Raw genomic sequence first — 19,770 nt, forward strand, 5'->3', positions numbered from 1 at the left:
TGATGCCACAAAAATAGGGCCCAAAAAAATGATTTGGGGGGGGCCCAAATGTACCACGCCACGGCACTGACATATACATATATATATATATATATATATATATATATATATATATATATATATATATATATATATATATATATATATATATATATATATATAATATAAATATCTTAAATATCCAGTTAGGAAAAAAAAATTTTTAATAAATCTTACAAACATTTCATTAAAAATATAAATGTCAGATATATTAATCAACAATTAATATATCTGACATTTATATTTTTAATGAAATGTTTGTAAGATTTATTAAAATTTTTTTTTTCCTAACTGGATATTTAAGACTTTTATAAATGATTCATAAATACTTTTTAAATGTGACTATGCCCTTTTTTTCCCGTGTACTGTATATGTACATGTATATATACTGTATATGTGTATACTGTATATATGTATACATGTATATATACATGTATATATACTGTATATATACTGTATATATATTGTATATAAACATATATATATGTATATATATATATATATATATATATATATATATATATATATATATATATATATATATATATATATATATATATATATATATATATATATATATACATATATATATATATATATATAAATATATATATATATGTATATATATATATAAATTAATTTAAAACATCAAATTATACAAATTCTCTTAATACTAAATAATTTATTTAAAATTTTCGCCGGATGATAGGCACCGGCGTCATTAGCATATAATATAATATAATTACAAAAATTGAGTTTATATATATATACTCTCCTACAAGAAAATTAGTTTCTATATATATACTCTCTTACAAGATGTCAACATTTAATTCATATATATATATGTATATATATATATATATATATATATATATATATATATATATATATATATATATATATATATATATATATATATATATATATATATATATATATATACACATATATGTATATTTTGAATTAGCAAAAACCTTTTATAAAGTTTTACACTTGAAATTAATTCACAGGATAAAAAATTATGGCTTTTCAAAAAAATTAGTTAAATGGCTTCACAGTTTCTTATCAAATAAAAGACAATGAGTGATTTTGGGTCAGCATAAATCCGAATGGAGAGAAGTCTTAAGCGGTGTCCCTCAAAATTAAGATTTAGTGCCTATTCTATTTGTTATATATATTAATGTCTTAAAGGACTCACTGAAATTTCCATTAAAACTATATGCCAATGATAGTAAATTGATTGCTTCAATAAATAACGAATCCGAAAGATCAAAGCTTCAAGATGATATTATATCTATGCAACAATCGGCAAACCTATGGTGTATGTGTTTTAATGAGAAAAAAATGCAAAGATATGCACTTTGGAATTAACAATTAAAAATTCATATATTTCATGATAAATATGTCTAATAATAATAAACATGTAGTATTACAAGAAACCGAAATAGAAAGTGATCTGGCTATTATTATTACAAATACAGTCGTCCCCCGGTTAACGAACCCCCCTGTTAGCGAACTTTCGGTTAACGAACCGAAAGTTTGCCCAAAATCCTCCCCCGGTTAACGAACCGGAACTCGGTTAACGAACCGGGACCGCCAAATGGCGTGCACACGCGCGTGAAGGTCGGGCGCGCCGTCCAGCGTTTCCCCCTCAGTTTTGTGAGTGTCATGGAAGCCTGGGAGGTGAATGGTTGTGCTGGGTGTGCTTTTGTTGTTTCATTTTTTTCTTTTCTTGTTTCACTAATATTTTTCATGCATTTTTGTGCTTTTTTCTAGGTTTTTTTCCCACCTGACCTGGCTAAGGAGTTTGGTGTGAATAAATCAACCATTGGCACCATCATCAGCTCGAAGGAAAAAATCTTGGCTGCTGCTCAAACTGCTACAAAAGGATCCACAAAAATTGTCAGCAAAAAGCAAAGGCACCCAGTCATGGATGAAATGGAGCAGCTCCTGATCCTCTGGATTGAGGACATGCAGATGAGAGGGGATCCTGTGTCTGGTGAGCACATTTGCATGAAAACAAGGAAGATCTTTGAAGAACTCATGAATCCACCAATTAAAAATTTTTTAATGGCGGCCTATGGGAAAACGCGATTCGGTTAACGAACTTTTCGGATAACGAACTAGTTCGTACTCCGAATTAAGTTCGTTAACCGGGGGACGACTGTAATCTTAAATGGCGCAATTAAGTCATAAAAGCAGCAAATAATGCAAACCAAGTTTTGGGGATGGTTAATGGAGCTTTTAGAAATTTGGATGTCTGCACCATGAAACTATTATACACATCACTTGTAAGACCACATTTAAACTATGCTATCTCGGTTTGGAATCGTCACCAAAAACAAGATATAGACCATTTGGAAAAAGTTCAAAAAAGGACGACAAAAATGATCCCATCTTAAAAAAAAATGAAATATGAAAACAGGCTTAAAGTTTTTAACCTGGAATCATTAGAGAAAAGAAGAAAACCTAACTTGCGAAAATCTTATATAAATGTATAGAACAGTATATGGCTGCGACCAAATTTCATTATAAAAACCAATAAATTTTATAACCAACAGAGTATTAGATGGAAAAAAAAAGCAAAAATCACAATATATATATATATATATATATATATATATATATATATATATATATATATATATATATATATATATATATATATATATATATATATATATATATATATATATATATACAGTGGCCGCTTGTCAATAGGGGACATAGGAGCCCGGTCAGGTCCCACCAAGATTTATTTAAAATAAAGTATTTGTTAATTGTACGTATGTATTTATATATATGTAAACATGCAACTATTACCCTAAACTATTTGCAGACAGGTTTTATAAAAATAAATAGTTCTAAGTTAGTTCTAATTTTAAATTACTTTACTTTATAAGTAATATGTTTGTTTGAAATTTATTTAAAGTATTGTAGCGTTGTGTTAATTCATTGCCAATAACGTTTGGGCCGATTTTTTACTGGCCCAGACGTTACTTTTTACTTTGCTTGTAGTAATATAATTTTTGATGCGCGCGCAGAATTTGTTGTGCTTTCAGGTGGGACGAAAAAGCTAACCGCAGGGCCTTATTTAACTGGCCCGAGAAGAAAAGAAGTTTAAAAGCATCACTAAGTTGTATAATTTCATCCACCTTTTAAATTCTCGATTTAAAGAGTGAAGAATTTACTGGTGCGAAAAGTCAGAAATTGTGTTGACTCAATAAGGTACAGTAATATTAGGAAACTTTATAACATTAAATGTAAACATTTATTTGTAAAAATAATGTTGTAAACATCATACATTTGAAAATATTGCATTTTTACTGTGAATATTAACAGTGTTAATATTGGTTTCTTCACCTGGATATGTAGATATAAAATTTACCGTAAGTTATGAGGCGTATAAATAAATAGGAAAAGGAACATGACAAAAACATGATATTAAAAATAATGTAAAAGAAATTACTGGTATAAAAGTTGGTTTGACATAAACATTTTAAGAGATACAGTTAGGTAAAAAAATTAATTTTTATTAATTTTCAGAAACTAGATTTTCTAGGACAAGTCATTTTATTCTATAATTATAACAGGAATAATAATGGTAAAAAGAATTATAAAATTGTAAGTTTAGAAAATCTAGGGAATTTTTTTTTTTTTTTAACATCTTTGCTTCTAACAAGGTTGCTACTGGAAGAGTAACGATAAAGATTGTTGAGCAAGATAACAATCGACAGACGACTTAAAGGATTGCAAATTATATAAATCAGGAAAGCAAGATGAAGGAAGCAAATTCCGAAGAACTGACGTTCGATGAAAAAAACTTGATGAATAAGAGTTTTAAGAAAAAAAAGAAAAATAAGAAAAAGGATGAGACTTAATTGAATGACGAGTAACACGAAAATAAATTTTAGTAGATGGCACAAGAGACTAGCTCTTTAGAGCAGTGTCCATTAAAGTATTTGTAGAAAAGAGAAAGAGAAGCAATATTACGACGATGTGATAATGGTTGGAGGTTGGCTGCAAGAGCAGGTTCAACTATGTTTACAATGCGTTTTTGCATTGTAAACATAGTTCGGCCTTGTCTAAAAGAGAAAGGGCATCATTAGAAGATCCGCCTCAGATATGGCAACAGTAATCCATGCAAGGCCGAATTTGAGATTTATATAGATAGAGAATAGAATCCGGAGCATAAAAATTGTCAAGCTTGATAAAGAGATGCAACCTTAGCAGATGCTAATTTTGCAACAGATTTGATATATGGTTTCCAAGTAAGATCGGAAGTAAGAGTTAATCCTAGAAGGTGAAGTGTAGATGACTCATCGTGTACATTACCGTTCATAAATATAGGAAGATCTACATTATTGCAATAATGACTGGCTAAAAAAAAAATTAAGTTTATCTGAATTAAAAGTTCACCAGCCACTGTGAGCCCCATGCTGTAGCAGAAGTGAGGTCCTTATCAAGCTCAAATGCCCCCTCCAAGCAATCAGAGAGTGAGAGGGAAATTGAACAGTTTGGAAAATTGATTTTAAAATATCATGAAAAAGTTTTGCATTTCTTTTATAATCAACAACCTTGTACATTTTATAACTTTTGTTAGTGAACTATATTTTTCAGGCATATATTGTTTTATTTATTTTGAAATTTATAACGCTTGTTTTTTACAAGGAAAAAATAGTTGGTCAGCCATTTTAAAAAGAATCTTGATTTGTGTATTAATGGAACAAATGTATCGCAAGTTTATGGCAATTTTTTATCAGCAAAACAATGCTGATAACTGTGTTTTCAAATAATATTTTAAAATTAGTCAATATTATTATTAGTTTGATGCAACAAAGGTACAAACAGCTAAATCAACAGAAGATATAAAGAAAATTTTTTTTCAATCACAAAAGTTGTACCGATTGCGGCACTGTTACATTTCATCGTACAGCTTCAATAATTGATACTTCCAAAAAGACACTAATTAAAAAAATTACAAAGTTCAGATTATTTAAAAATGTTTTAAAAATTTTAATGACATTTACCATTACCATAGAAATTAAATAATCAGAATATTTTATTGAAATTTTTTTTTTGGGGTTAAAGCTGAAGCCAAATAACTAAAATTATATAAACATTTAAGAACTGTTATGTATGCTTGCAAACAGAAGTTTTTATCTTTAATTACATAAAGTCGTTAAAGCATCTTTGACAATGTAAATAATCTTGTGAAGTTTATCGTTTATGACTGATATTGTAAGTGTTGTATTTAAGAATTATGGATTAATTAAGTAAAATATGTGTTGTATTTAAAAAGCATGTTTAAAAATTTTTTAATGTTGTAAAAGTAAAATCTTTTTTGTTTTTGTTGACCCTTTCGCCCTTCTCAGAAAACTTTATGTGAACCTATCAGAGAGCTCAATGTATATGTAATGTGACATTCTTTATTATTTTATCGATTGGTATTTAAGATTAAGAGCCCTTCTCGTCTAAGCTACTGTTGATATAGTTTGCTTTTAAATCATGCCAAAGTCATAGATACAATATAGTTTAAAGTTATCTTATTACAATAATTTAGGTTTATTAATAAGATAAATTAACTTGAACAAAATTGTCAGTTTATTGGCTAATCGTCATTGGGATTCGAAAACCAATTTTGGATCCAAAAAATTTCAATATTAATTGACAACATTTTCCTCGAATCATATATAAAATATTAAAACAACTAGCCAATACTAAAAGAAGTTAAGTTGATATCGGAATTAACCGTTTTGATCAAAATGCTCTTTTTTGTGATATCGGCACAATTAATGCTCTATCCCAATTTATGCATGAAAATAACCTGGTTGAAACATTTTTTGAAGTATCAAAGTTGATAGTGATTGTTTTGGTCACGCCTGTATTTACAGCTGATGCTGAACGGTGTTTTATTACTCTAAAAAGACTTAAGACACTTTTAAACTATTAGGGCAACTTTTAGTCAGTTTTTGCTAATTTTTACGTAGGTTTAAAAAATTCAATGCGATTAGATACCTTATTTTGATATTTTTATTTTGGTGTCTTTCAACTAATCAAAAAACGTTAGCGTTTTTTGATTAGTTGAGAGACACCAAAGACTGAGAACCACCAAAACATCAATTACGCTGACAGCAAGTCGTTGCGATATTGTTCAGTTAATATTTCCTGGCCCCACCAAAGTGTATTGTCACCGGCTTCCACTGCACATATATATATATATATATATATACATATATATATATATATATATATATATATATATATATATATATATATGTATATATATATATATATATATATATATATACACACACACGCATTTTCATTTATTTTTTTCAATTTATTTTTAATTTTAACACGGCGCAAACACAACATGATGAGCAATAGTGCCATGTAAAATATAGTAAGTTTTCGTATATATATCGTACATTTCTGATTTTCCTTCAACCAGGACACAGAATGAAATATTTCTTTAAAAGTGTGGCACTTTAGAAACGAGTTTTAGTTCTTTGGAAACTATTAATTCTCTTTGGATGTTTGCTCTTTGATGTATTATCAGTTTCCGCTTTCAGTTGTTGCATGTCTGGGGTTGTCTTTATGTCTGGGGCTGTATATATGCCCTAAGAAGACCTAACGGTCTTGTCACAGAGCACCGCGGAAGTGCATTTAACCAGGATGTTCATTTGCATTTAACCAGGAAGCCTCCTTCCTTACCGTGACGCAAAAATATGCCCAGAGCTCGTTTCGAGCCTGGATCTCCCGTTTCTATAGGAAGCGCTCTAGCTACTGCGCCACGGCCGCCCAACTTTCATGTTAACTTTTTTTGAAAACTTCATATATGAATAAGCAAGAAATTTTTTAAAATTTTTTTGTTCTTTCTTTAAATGTTTTACAATATTAGTCGTTTTACAATTATAATAGTTTCAATATTATAATAGAATGGTAACAAAATTAAATAAGTCTGTAAGAGAAAAATGCGAAATCTCGTAGAAGACCTAAAGGTCTTGTCGTCGAAAACCGCTTTGTTTTTCAATTACATTTATTGTGTTAAATATGTATATTCTTGTCAAAAGTAAAAATAAATAAACGTAAAACATATATAACATTCATATATATAAATGCTAAGAATTGAATTTTAAAAGTTTTACTTTATAAAAATTGAAAATATAAGAATTTGTTATCATTAGATAAAATTATCTGTTTAAGATGTTAGAAAAAATTCTGATATCTGGAAAATAAACTTGACATTATACCAAAAGAGTGTCACACAAAGGAAGTTGTTATCAACAATCAATGATTCACTTAATGGATTATCTAAATTGCGGAAAAAGATGACAATTATTAGGTATCAAATCCTTTCATAAACAAAAAAGTTCAACAATTAAAATGATAGCTTTAGAATTTAAGGAATAGTGGAAAAAATATTTCCACTTATTACAGAAAAATCAAAAGTGAGGAAGATTGATGCATTAGTTTGAAAATATTTTAACTTTTTGAAATACCATAAGGAATGCGCTCAAGTTAAATTTGCAAATGTGTTTGGTATTACAAATACAGATGACATCTGGTCCGGCAACTGAATATAAAAAATTTTATGATATGCAAGTTAAACCACAAGGAATTAAAGTGTGTCCCTCAAAATTTGACAAATAAATTACCTCAAGCAGTAGTGAATGTAATCTTCCTGCTTCAAATAGAAATCTAGAACCTGAAATTACTTTTTAATATATCCGAATATCAAGAAACTTCTGATGATGTTATTAAGGTCTCTGAATATACTGTTGAACCCAATGCTAAATAATTAAAGACAAAGCAATATTCCACTACAGAAACTGCAGTTTATCTAGTAAAATAGACTAATTTAAATTCCTCTAAATCAGCAAGAGTATAAGAAGAGTATATGGAGTGAGAAATTAAGTTTTACTGATTGAACCGAAATTAAATTATTTTCCTGTACCTCAGTATATAGGATGTCAACATTGTGTATTAAGTTTGATCAAAAAGCATTCAACTGAAAAAATTCTTGATGAAAAGTGAACATCTTCCAATATATCATACGATTTTGTCCAAGAAGTCAGTGACAACTATCAAATCCAAGAAATGACTTTTAAATAAGTAATGTAAACAAAATTTAAAAACATCAAATGGTGCGAAGATATGCGTTTTTAAATGAATTAGAAAATTCTTTCTAATGTTACTAAGTACATTACTTTAAAAGCATTTCTTAATATAAGTAATGCAAGGTAAAATTATAAAGCATAATATGTCTAATTGCTTTTCTACTACTTCCAGACTGATTTTAACTGCATGCAGAAATTTATGAATCGATTCGAAGAACTTGGTTTGATGTTTGGTTCAGTGACCATTTTTCTGTGTCTCTTGATGTTATGTTTTTTTAGACAGCTGGACAATGGTTTAAAGAAACCTAAAAAAGCAAAAACCAACTTTTAAGAAAAGTTGGAATAGAGACAAAACAGCAATTCAGGGTCAGGTCAGGCTATCGTATTACTGGTAACGTGTGATATGCCAATTCTGACTTAACATATCGCCTGCCATGGGGCCTTTTGGGTGAGTTAAGGCTAGAGATGGTGTCTTGACAAAAAAAACTCATATTGGGGAGACATTAAATGCGTCCGGCTACTGTTTTGTAAAAGGCCTCCAAGGCAAAGGCTTAAGGAGTAAACAGATTCTATCTATTGAAAGCTTTGTATCCCTAATTCATCTATTAGGCTGACATGGATTTATTTATAGTACATTGTTTCCAGTTTAGGATGTTGATGCTGGATCTTCTTGACTAAATGCATGGGTTTTAGTTGTGTCTCTTTTTTAATGACAAGGCAACACATTCTATTATCTACTAATGAGGGCACAGCTATAAAACTCAGTTTTATGGTTCTGAGTCCGGCTGTTAGTCAAGTTTCCCAAACTCTGTAGTAGCTCTCAAAGAGGCTGATTATATTAAAAGCTGTAGCTTATCAGAGTACTAACAGTGCCATGTTGCGTATTGATGGTGTTTATAATTTTGGTGTGCATTGTCAAGGCTGCATTTGGAGCCCTTTGTTACGACTTCAGGTTTATTAATAGTAATGAGGCAACTATTAAATAGTTGAATTATTAAATTGTGTAGTGAGTACTTTCTGTATTTCGACTCAAGTTCTTTAACAAATTTAAAAATGACTAGAATCAAAAACTATAAAACACAAAAAACCATCATCATCACGAAGTTCTCCAAACCTATCATTCACTAATATTTGTGGTCTTCAAAGTAACTTTTTTTCTGTTGAATCTTATCTCTTTCAAAGTTCTTTGTGAAACAAGTTTGAGCTCAGCTGACTCATCTTGTGACCTTAGTGTTGATAGTTATCTTCCTTTAATTCTTCAAGACTCCAATAGTCACCTACTAGGTCTGAGCAATTATGTTTGTTAGAATTCACTTATTTGTCAGAAAACTACGTTTGAATCTACAAAATTGTCTTTATTCACTTTTGTTTGGCAACACTTCACTTTGTCGCCATTCTCTTTGTTCTATAGTCCTTTATCTTTATTGAAGCCTATTTTTCATCCTTCAGCCAATATCGTTGTTCTTGATGACTTTAATGCTCATGTACTGAATGGGTTGGCTCAAGTGTCAGTGACTCTGCATGTGTTAAGGCCCAAAACCTTTGCCTTTCTCATTCTGTAACACAAATAGTCAACATTCCAAGTCGCTTTTCAGATATTCAAATTATTTGCCTGCTCTACTCGACTTACGTCTTGTTTCTAATCCTAATCAGTGTGCATATTCTGCACAAACAGATATAAAGTGCTTCTGACCACGATTTGATCTCTCTAAAACTATTATCTCATTCTACTTCATCATCAGAACCTCCATGTTTTCGTACCGCATACAACGATCTTAAAACTGACTGGAACTTTTTCTGTGATTTTTGTCACGGTTGGTCAATTTCTTAGAAAATCAGGCAATGTTCAAAATTGATATCATTTAATCATGCTCACTTATTTATATAGTAATGCTAATAGGGTAAAGTAGAAGTAAGTAAATTTTCTTTCTCAATATTTGTAGTTCCTGAGTTATGGTTGGTCAAACTTTGACTTTTTAACTCACAGAAAGTTGTTATTGAGTCTTTGTGATTTTTAAACTAAATTTAAAGGCAACAAAACTACCGTATCTAAAGTTTCTTTTTATATTAAGAAAGTATATGAAAAACTTTCACAAAAAAAAAATCAAAAAAACTGAGAAAAACCCTTACTTAGTTTTAAATCATATGCAGAAATAACTTAGTTATGATTTTGGAGCCTACTTTAAAAACATTCATCTCAAAGCGTATAAGGTTCCCGCAGGGTATCTTATTGTTTTTAAAAAGGATGTCCTATTTTTATTTTAATGGATTAAAAAAATTTTGATTATGAGTTGTAAGAAACTTACTTTCTGGAGAAAAGCTTGAAGGAGTTGCATCTACTGATAACATCTTAACAGAAGCACTCCAAGTCATCCTTTTTTATATTTTAGATGAAGAATTAATAGATATCTAACCTCAGAAACGGCGAAAAAAATTTAAAAAGAAAACTTAAAAGAGCCAAGGTATAGCTTAAAAAAGGGTAGCTGAAGCTGTGATTACCAGATTAGAATGAAGGTTTTATCTAAAATATTAACAATGTTAACAATATTAACTTATAACTTCGGACAATAATGCAGTACCTGACGATTTGAAAAACTTGGTTGGAATTTATGAAGAAAATGACACTAGAGGTGAAAAAGCATTGATTTGATTGAACATGATTTTGAAAGTTTTTTGATACTCCAAATACAAAATAGATCGGGCACGAGCAAAAAGAAAAAGAAATTACGCAAAATAAACTTAATCAAAAAAAACAGAATATATCCTTGATTTTATATTTAACAGCTGCATTCTCTAAGATGTTGCAGGTCACAAGTATTAAATTTTGAGTCACAAGTATTAAATTTGACTCAAATAGTGTATAGTGAATATACATCTTGCAGTTTTCAAATTGGTGTAATGGTGAAAATATATCGTTGAGTTTTAACTGCGGAAATGCGTCATACAATTGCATTTTGTAATAAAGTTTGCACATGCAAGAATTACTCTTTATTATCGTTTAGCAATTTGTGGGATATACTTCATACAATTAAAACATATTAACAAAAATATTTAGCAAGATTATATAATTAAGTAAAAGAATAGAATGTAATACATTTAAACGCAGCAAAGGATAAAACAAAACTAATTTCTAGTTCAACTGCAGTGTGATCTAATTCTTCCACTGTCCAATATTTGCTTCGAGTGATTTTACTGACAAACGATAGCTACAGATTTCAATAGCACTTAATGATAAGATTTGTCATAAGTGTAAAGGGTAAGCAAATCTATAGTGAAACCGAAAAGATGAGCATCAGATAAATCAACTGACTCGAATACATTTTGTGGTACTGAAATTACAGAAGAAGAGATCATTGATTATAAAAAAACATTTAGCTATACCATACAGCTTACCATATTAGCATCAGTGATGGTTACATGGAAAGCTGTACAAATTATAGTTCTAAAGTCAAGAATCATTTTAATTGGTCAGCTTTTCTTAATGTTATAAAGTACATAGAAAGTAAGTAGAATGTGAAATCATTTGTAAAATTTTACCACCATTTCAATTAAAATAGCACGGAGACTCTAAGCTTGTAGAAACAAGAGTTTAAAAAAGTCTAAAATAAATTTCAATGCATAAAAATAAACTACATATAAGGATCAGAGGTGGCAAGAATCTTCCACCACCTGGAACAGCAATGCTGATTGGCGTCCCAATTTTCTTAATTTTCCTTTAATATCAGTGAATGAACTTTTTTTTTTTTTGAAACCTTATTATTTGACACCCATCGGACATCTGCTACCAAATCCATCGGACATCTGCTACCTGGGATCACCTGGGACAAATTTTCCCTTTTTATTCATGTTTATGTCTAAGGAGAATGTTTTGCAAAAAAAATTGCAGCCTGGGAAAAAAATAGCAAAAAAAAATCATCCTCACATACCCCAAATGTGAGGATAATGAGTAATTATAATATGATTTTACTACCTTTTACTAAATTTAAATTCATCAACAGGTTTTAAATTTTATCAAATAATCCTTTAGTGTTCGAAAATTATGACCATGTAAATTTAAAATCGTTAAATTTTGAGATGGATGGAAATGTTACATGGTTTGAACTTTTGAACACTATTAGATTATTAAATAAAATTTAGCGTAGGCCCCAGACTCAAAAATAAATAATTTTAGCTTATGATTTTTAGACCAAGAAAGAGATTTTCTCAGTTTTATTGAACTTTTTTTGAAAGTTTCACATATACTTTCTTAATATAAAAAGATACTTAGAATGCAGTAGTTTTATTGTCTTTAAATTTCGTTTAAAAATCACAAAATCACAATAATTACTTTTCAAGGGTTGAAAAATTAAAAATTTGACCATAACTCAGGGAATACAAATATTAAAAAAAAATTTTAGTTTAAACACAAATAGTCAAATTTTCAACAAGCTTTTCAGACAATCTGAATCATTTATTTTCTCTACTTGGCTTGTGCGTTCTTTCTCATCCTTGTCAGCGCTCAGTTTCTCCAAATTCACCCCTAGGTGCTTCTAATCGCGGTATGATCTCTCCAAAGCTATTGTCTCATTCCTCTATATTACCAGAATCCAAAACAATACTCAAGAAAATAAACGTCTTCTCACTATTGTCAAAAGGTTTTGTCTAAGGTCGCAGCCCGCTATTCTCAGGTAGCAAAATCTTGTATTTCATCTTAAAAATTAGGCTCAAGAGACTTTTGAAAAATCTTTAAAAGTGTTTTTAATAAGGACAAATTTGTTATTCCTCTTTCTTGCATGGCTCAGATTTTGTTATCTCACCTAAAGACAAAGCTGGATTGTTTGGTTTGTCGTTAGGTGAGGTAACAAAACTTTTTTGCTGATCTTGTCATCAATATCATGCCTTGATTCCACTAGTCACATTTTAATTGATATAGCAGAATAACAGATCCATTGTTTGACATTTGTGTCACTCTAGTTTATGTATCTAAACTGATTTCTTCTTTCACTCTTCGACAGCTTGTGGTCCGGACAAAATACTTGTTACAGTCCAACAGAATTGTTTCCCTGAGCAGTCGTCTGTACTTTCAAAACTATTTGACAAGCGCTAATCAGAGTCTTGTTTTTCAGCCTGCTGGAAAGCAGCATCTGTTATCCTTATTTTCAAAAAAAACTTGAGAGCGATCTGACTCGACTTTCCCATTTGAATGATCTTCCCATTAGTCTTCTTTCCCATTAGCCCTTTTTTTTCATTTTTCAGTCATTTTACATTCATAAGCAAGGTGTATGAGGTATTATTTATCAAACATTTAATCTCTCATCTTGAATGCAATTTCTAATCATCAATTTGGATTTTAGTCTTCTCGTTCTAGTTCTGATTTGTTAACCGTAATAACCGATGGCATTTACTGTAAATTAGATAATTTGGAGAGGTTTAGGTTATTGCTCTCGACATTCCTAAAGATTTTGATAAAGTTTTGCATGCTGGTTTTTTCCATAAGTTTTCTACCTACAGTGTCTCAGGTAACATCTTTGAGGTTATTAAATCCTTCCTTACCAATTGAAGTATAAAAGTTGTCCTCAATGGACAGCACTCTTCTTCATATCTTTTAAATTCAGGGGTTTCTCAAGGTTCTATCATCAATTCTATACTCTTTTTAATTTACATTAACGATCTTCCAGAAATTCTCACATTTAAGGTGGCATTGTTTTCTGATGATACTACCATTTATTCTTATCTTGATAGGAAGGCAACATTCTCTAATTGCTTGGTGGAAGCATTTGGGATTAAAAAGGATTTCACTTTTGCAACAGAGTAATTCTCTCAGAGGCTGGTGAACTCCAAATTAGATAAAACTCAATTTTTTCAGCTAATCATTATCGCAAAGATTTAGAAATTCCTATATTTATAAATGGAAAAGTAATCAATGAGTCATTTACGCTTCATCTTTAAGGATTAATTCTTACTACCAATTTCTTGCAAAACTTTTATCATACCATTAAAAATTAGCATCTGCTAAGGTCGCACCTCTCTCGTGCTCGCCACTTTTTTACTCCGGATCCTAATCTTTATCTCTATAAATTTCTAATCCGTCCTTGTATGGAATACTTTTACAATCTCTGGTGCGGATCTTCGAATGATGTTCTTCCTCTTTAAGACAAGGTGCAAAACTCTTTGTAAAAATAGTTGAACCTGTTCTTGCAGCCAACATTTAACCATTGTTGTGTTGCCATGATGTTGCATTGTTGTGTTGCCATGATGTTGCTTCTCTTTTTCTTTGTTATAAATACTCTAATGCACGCTGCTACTTGTAATTCAATTAAGTCTCATCCTTTAACTGCGACTGTTCCTATATCTACGAAAATTTTTATTTATTTAGATTTTTTCCTTGAATAATTAATTTTTTTGGACTTCGCTCCCTTTTTTTTGTTTTCCTATTTCATACAACTTGCAATCTCTAAAGTTGTCTGTTTACGGTTGTCTTGTTTTGTTAACTATTTTTTTTCTCTTCCAGTAACTTCCAATCATAGTAGTATTTACTTGCTGCCTTGTTGGAAGTTATGGTAATTAAAAAATTTAAACACAAAGAAGTAACATTTTTGTCGTAAGAGAGATTAAAGTAATGCAAGAAATAAAGTAAAAAGTGCTGAAAAAATTGATTTGAAATATAAAATAAAGTGAAAAGTGCCGAAAAAAGAATAAAAGGTTTTAGAGCATGCACCGACAGATACAGTAAACAAATGAGACTTTTCTAAATGACAAGTCAATTGAGAATGAGTTTTAGTTGATGGAATAGCTCCTTTGACCAGCGTTTATGATAGTTATCGTAGAAAAGAGAAAAAGATGCAAATTTACAGCAATGAGAAATAGGGTCAAGCTCAAGCGGGTCTAACTATGTTTATAATGCATTTTTAGACCTTGCCTAGAAGAGAAAGAGCATCCCTAGAAGAACCAGCCAAAATATGACAACACTATTCCATACAAGGGCTAATAATAGATTTGTAGAGGTAGAGAATGGAATCAAGAGTAAGAATTAGGTGAGCACGATAAAGAGAAGCAACCTCAGCGGATGCTAATATAGCAATTGATTGTATATATACTTTCCATGAAAAGTGAGTAATAGATGATAATCCAAGAAGATATAAAAATAAGGAGTAAGTGAGAGGAATTGCAATTTATTAATATATGAATGTCGATATTATTGCGATTGTTGTTTGCGGTAAATAAGTTAATTTTGTTGGAGTTAAAATTTACAAACCACCGTGAGCTCCAATCTGTTACAGAAGTGAGATCAGATTCATGATCGATTGTCTATTCTAAACAATATAATGAGAAGTCTTTTTGTCAAGAAAGAAGTATATAGTTAATTCATCAGCAAAAATAGCTGCTTTAGATGTAAGGTTGTCAGGAAGATTATTTATGTTGATAAGAAACCAAACAGGATCAAGGACAGAACCTTGAGTTCTGTCACTGAAGCTACTGGAAATGAAGGAGAGCGTTTGCCTTTGAGAATGACTTTCATAAAATGGTTGAAAAGAAATAACTTGATAATCTCAAAAACTTCCCAGATAAACCATACAGAACAAGCTTGTGAAGAAGACCAGCATGCCAAGCTTTTCCGAAAACTTTAGATATGTCAAGAGCAATAGCTTTAGTCTCTCTGCCTTCATCTAATGCAAAATAAAATCTTTTAGTCTCGGCGTTTAGCAAGTCAGCCATAGAGCGAGAGGATCAAAAACCGTATTGAATGTCTGACAGTAAGTTATTATATAGACTTAAATGAGAAGGTGATAAATTTTTTGATCAAAGACTCAAAGATCTTGTTGATAACAGAAAAAAGACTGATGGAACAATTATAAGAGGGGTCAGAATTTTCAACAGAGATTTTGAAAATTGGAATAACAGATGTCGTTTTCCAGGAGGCAGGAAAACAAGACTTAGTCAAACATTTATAAAATAGTTTAGAGAGAGTTGAAGAGATTTCTGGAAAACACTTTTTTTCCAGGAAAACATTTTTTTAAGACTATTAAAAAAATGTTGTTTGGACCACAAGGCATAGAAAAGTGTAAATGAGATATGACTTTAGCAATGGTAGCTGGAGTTATTTGACTGTCTAAAAATGGGGTAACCTGTTTAGTTGTAATGGAAGTAAGAAAATGGCCATAAGATTGGAGAGTCAAATTAGAAGAAAATTTCTTTGCAAATAGTTCTGTCTTATCCTTGGGAGAGAGAATAAGATCAGTCTTATGAATGAGAGATGGAATGTTAGGCTTATCCTTGTTAATAATGCTGTTAAAGGTCTTCTAAAATTTTCTAGAACCTAACCTCTGAGATAAGATACAAGATTTAGTGAACTGAGAATAATGGAGCTTAGCATCTAACAGCACCTTTTCACATCGATTTCTTCCAATAACACATAGCTGTTTGTTCTCTAGAGAATTTTTCTTATAAAAATGATAAAAAAAATGATTACAATTAGATATAGCAGCTGCACAAGAAAGTGAAAACCATGAAGTAGAATGAGGTTTGACTTGGAACCACTAATAAGGAATAAAAGCATCCATTGCTGCTGAACTCAGGATGTTACGTATGAGGCATATTTATCAGCTTAGAGAAAAAAGACATCAACCCATGGACCATTACGAAGAAAATCTCAAAAAGAATCCATGTCAGTTTTAGGGTATTAGTAAATAGTGTGATGTTAGAGTGAGTCCAAAAAAAAAGTATGAGATGAAAGATTTATAAAGATCATTGCATGGTCAGAAGTTCTGACCAGAACCACCTAAGGGACAAAAGAAACTGAACACCAGCTAGAATCAAAGGCAAGACATAAATCAAGGGTGAGGGTAAATGATTAGGGTTGTCAGGAATACGTGTAACAAAGTTGACTAAGCAAGAGATTGAGAATTGCAGCAGTTCTATTCTTTAGTGTTATCAAGCCATCAAGTTTAGTGGCCTCAGAGCCAAGCCATTCAGTATGATGACCATTGAAATTATTAATAGTAAATTATTATATATCATTTGCAAAAGAGTAAAGAGAGAGAGAGTATGGTCAATTTGATTAGAAATCTAAAACATCTGAAATAGTGAAGTCTTTGGAAAAAGGAGAACAATAAAGAACAAAAAGAAAGATGATAGAGTGAAGAGATGCGAAGGGGAAGCGTATAAAAGAATGGGCAAAAGATTCAAACCTGATTTTACAACAAATAGTATATCCCCAAGCCAAGCACGTAACTATTGGAGTCTTTGCGAATCAAAGGATAGTACCTATCAACATTGAGATTTGAATAAGGAATAGCGGAATTTAAGTTAGTCTTACAAAGGGCAAGCAAGTCTGGTGAATTTTGCAAGAGATAAAATTAAACGGATGGAAGGCTGCTTTGCAGATCACAAATGGTCTGCAAAGCAACCTTCCATCAGTTAAAATTTATCTCTTTTTGATTTTGTAAAATATATGTTTAAACAGTTAGCTGGTGGATGATTTTTTATATTTATATTTTGGGTTACTTTTGGCATAGTTTAAGTTTAAGAGAACTTGACTCATTCGCAGATAAAACACAGCTTCCTAAGCAATAAGCTATTGTCTCAGTCCTGTTAATTAATCCTAAGTTATAACATATGGCTCTTCATGCGGCCTCGACAATGCGTAACAAAACCATTAACAGGGGCACCATCCATGCATAACATGGCACTGTTAATACTATGATATTTGCAGCTGTTGATCAAATTAACCACTCTAAGAGCAAGCACGGAGATCAAGAAACCTCACTACCAGCCGGGTTTAGAACCATTAAAATGAGTTTAAGAGCTGTACCTTATTAGGAGATAACTGGAAGAGTTACATAGCCACTATCAAGAAGGCACAAACAAATACCTACGAGTAGAGTCAAGAAGATCCAGTGTTCATTTTTCTAGGCAGGAAACAATGTAACACTAGTTTATATTTATGCCAGTCTAAAGATAAAGAGGGGTTCAAGGCTGGTTAGCAAAATTACATTTCTTACTCCTAATACTTTTGCCTAGCCGGCCTTGTACAAGACACTAGCTGGATGATTTAACTGTCCAAGATGAGCAATTTTATCGAGACACCATCTCTTGCCTTTGCTCAACCAAGAGCCCCAAGGTAGGGAATTTTCAAGTTGGCCTTTGTTTCTCCAAGTCTTCGTCTTTACCTACAAAGAACATAGCCATATTAGATTGAAAAAATATCGTAATCCTAATATACAGGGCTTGTGATAAAGTGGGTTTAATTACTTTCTTTACGTGAAGCAACCCCGTAAATAATATTCAAAACCTCCGGGCGCAATAAGCAAAGCTCGTTCAGCTTATAATGAAAGTATAGAACCACTCTCGATCAAGAGTTTGGGAAAGAGACAACGATAAGTTTTTTATTTAATTTTTTTATAAAATATTATTGATAAAATTTTTTAGTTAATGATAAAAATTGTTTAGTTTAACAGTAAAATTATGTCTTCATTTAATTACCAAAGCACAGAAAAACAATATTAACATTACTTCATTTGCTTTAGTGTAGAACGCATGATTTTGTTTTCACTAGCATAATGAATAAACAGTAGGGTGGCAATTTTTTTTCACCTCTTTTTTTTTCAAAAAAATTTAACAAATATATGCATTTTTGCATTTCAAATAACAATATTTATTTCAAATTAACAAGATCTTACTGATAAAGATTCTTTAAAATCTGTTTTCGATTTTCTTAAATAAGCAGCAAAACATGTTGTCTCTTATCCTCAGAGTGTGAAGAGTCCACAAACTTTTGTATAAATCGAATGTTTCTTTTAGCACAATCATTTGTGGCAGTGAGGCGTTTAATAAAAAGCACAAATTTCATATACGAGGGTATTCATTGTAAACCTTTTGATTCTGGCATGCTTTTAATAAAATCTTTGTTTCCTTTACTAAGTTCAAAATGACAAAAAAAACAGCTAAGTATGCCACAAAATACATGTAACCTTTTCAGGGTAAAATCTCAATTTCAAGAACAATTTTAATATACGTTCAATATATTCAGCATGGTAGTAGTGTAGTGGTAGAGCGCTTGCTTTATAAGCGAGAGGTTCCAAATTCGATCCTCACCACGTTTCTGATAGTACCGCGCTCAATTTGTTTCTCCGCGCAGCAGTCTTATTTGTCAAGGTCGGAGTTACAGATTTGAGAGAGGGTTGCAACCACTATTAAATAGCCTCCTCGTCTGTAGTGGTTTCTTCGTCTGTACTCTATCTTGGCCTTTGAATTTAAAATAAAAATATATACATATATATTTTTTTGCTTCCAAGTACATCTGATGAATACCAGAACCAATTATGAGAGTATTCTCATCAAACTTTTTAAAACAAGAAGAGGCACTATAAGTAGATAAAAATGTGTCATTTTCACATTACTTCTTAAAGTTTGAGTAAAGGGCCTTTAATGGACCCATGGTATTATCTCCAGTTATTGATTTGTAAATGTTTAATATGTATTTCATTTATGCGTTGCCAACACAATCGCCACAATAAAGGTTTCTGAAATACTCTTCACTACCAGTGTTGGTTGTTTTGAGGTTAACACATACAGTAAATACTTGGTCAAAAACTTCAAAATATTCTAATAAACTTAGAAATACAAAAGT

General features: G+C 31.0%; 1 protein-coding gene across 2 annotated transcripts in view; it reads right to left on the reverse strand.

The window, feature by feature from the left end:
* Window positions 1–19,770, reverse strand: part of LOC100213394 (antizyme inhibitor 2) — a 102,172-nt gene that overhangs the window by 20,269 nt on the left and 62,133 nt on the right. The gene's annotated exons all lie outside the window — the stretch shown is intronic.

Source organism: Hydra vulgaris, chromosome 12, assembly GCF_038396675.1.
Source record: "Hydra vulgaris chromosome 12, alternate assembly HydraT2T_AEP".
In the NCBI taxonomy this organism is placed as follows: Eukaryota; Metazoa; Cnidaria; class Hydrozoa; order Anthoathecata; family Hydridae; genus Hydra; species Hydra vulgaris.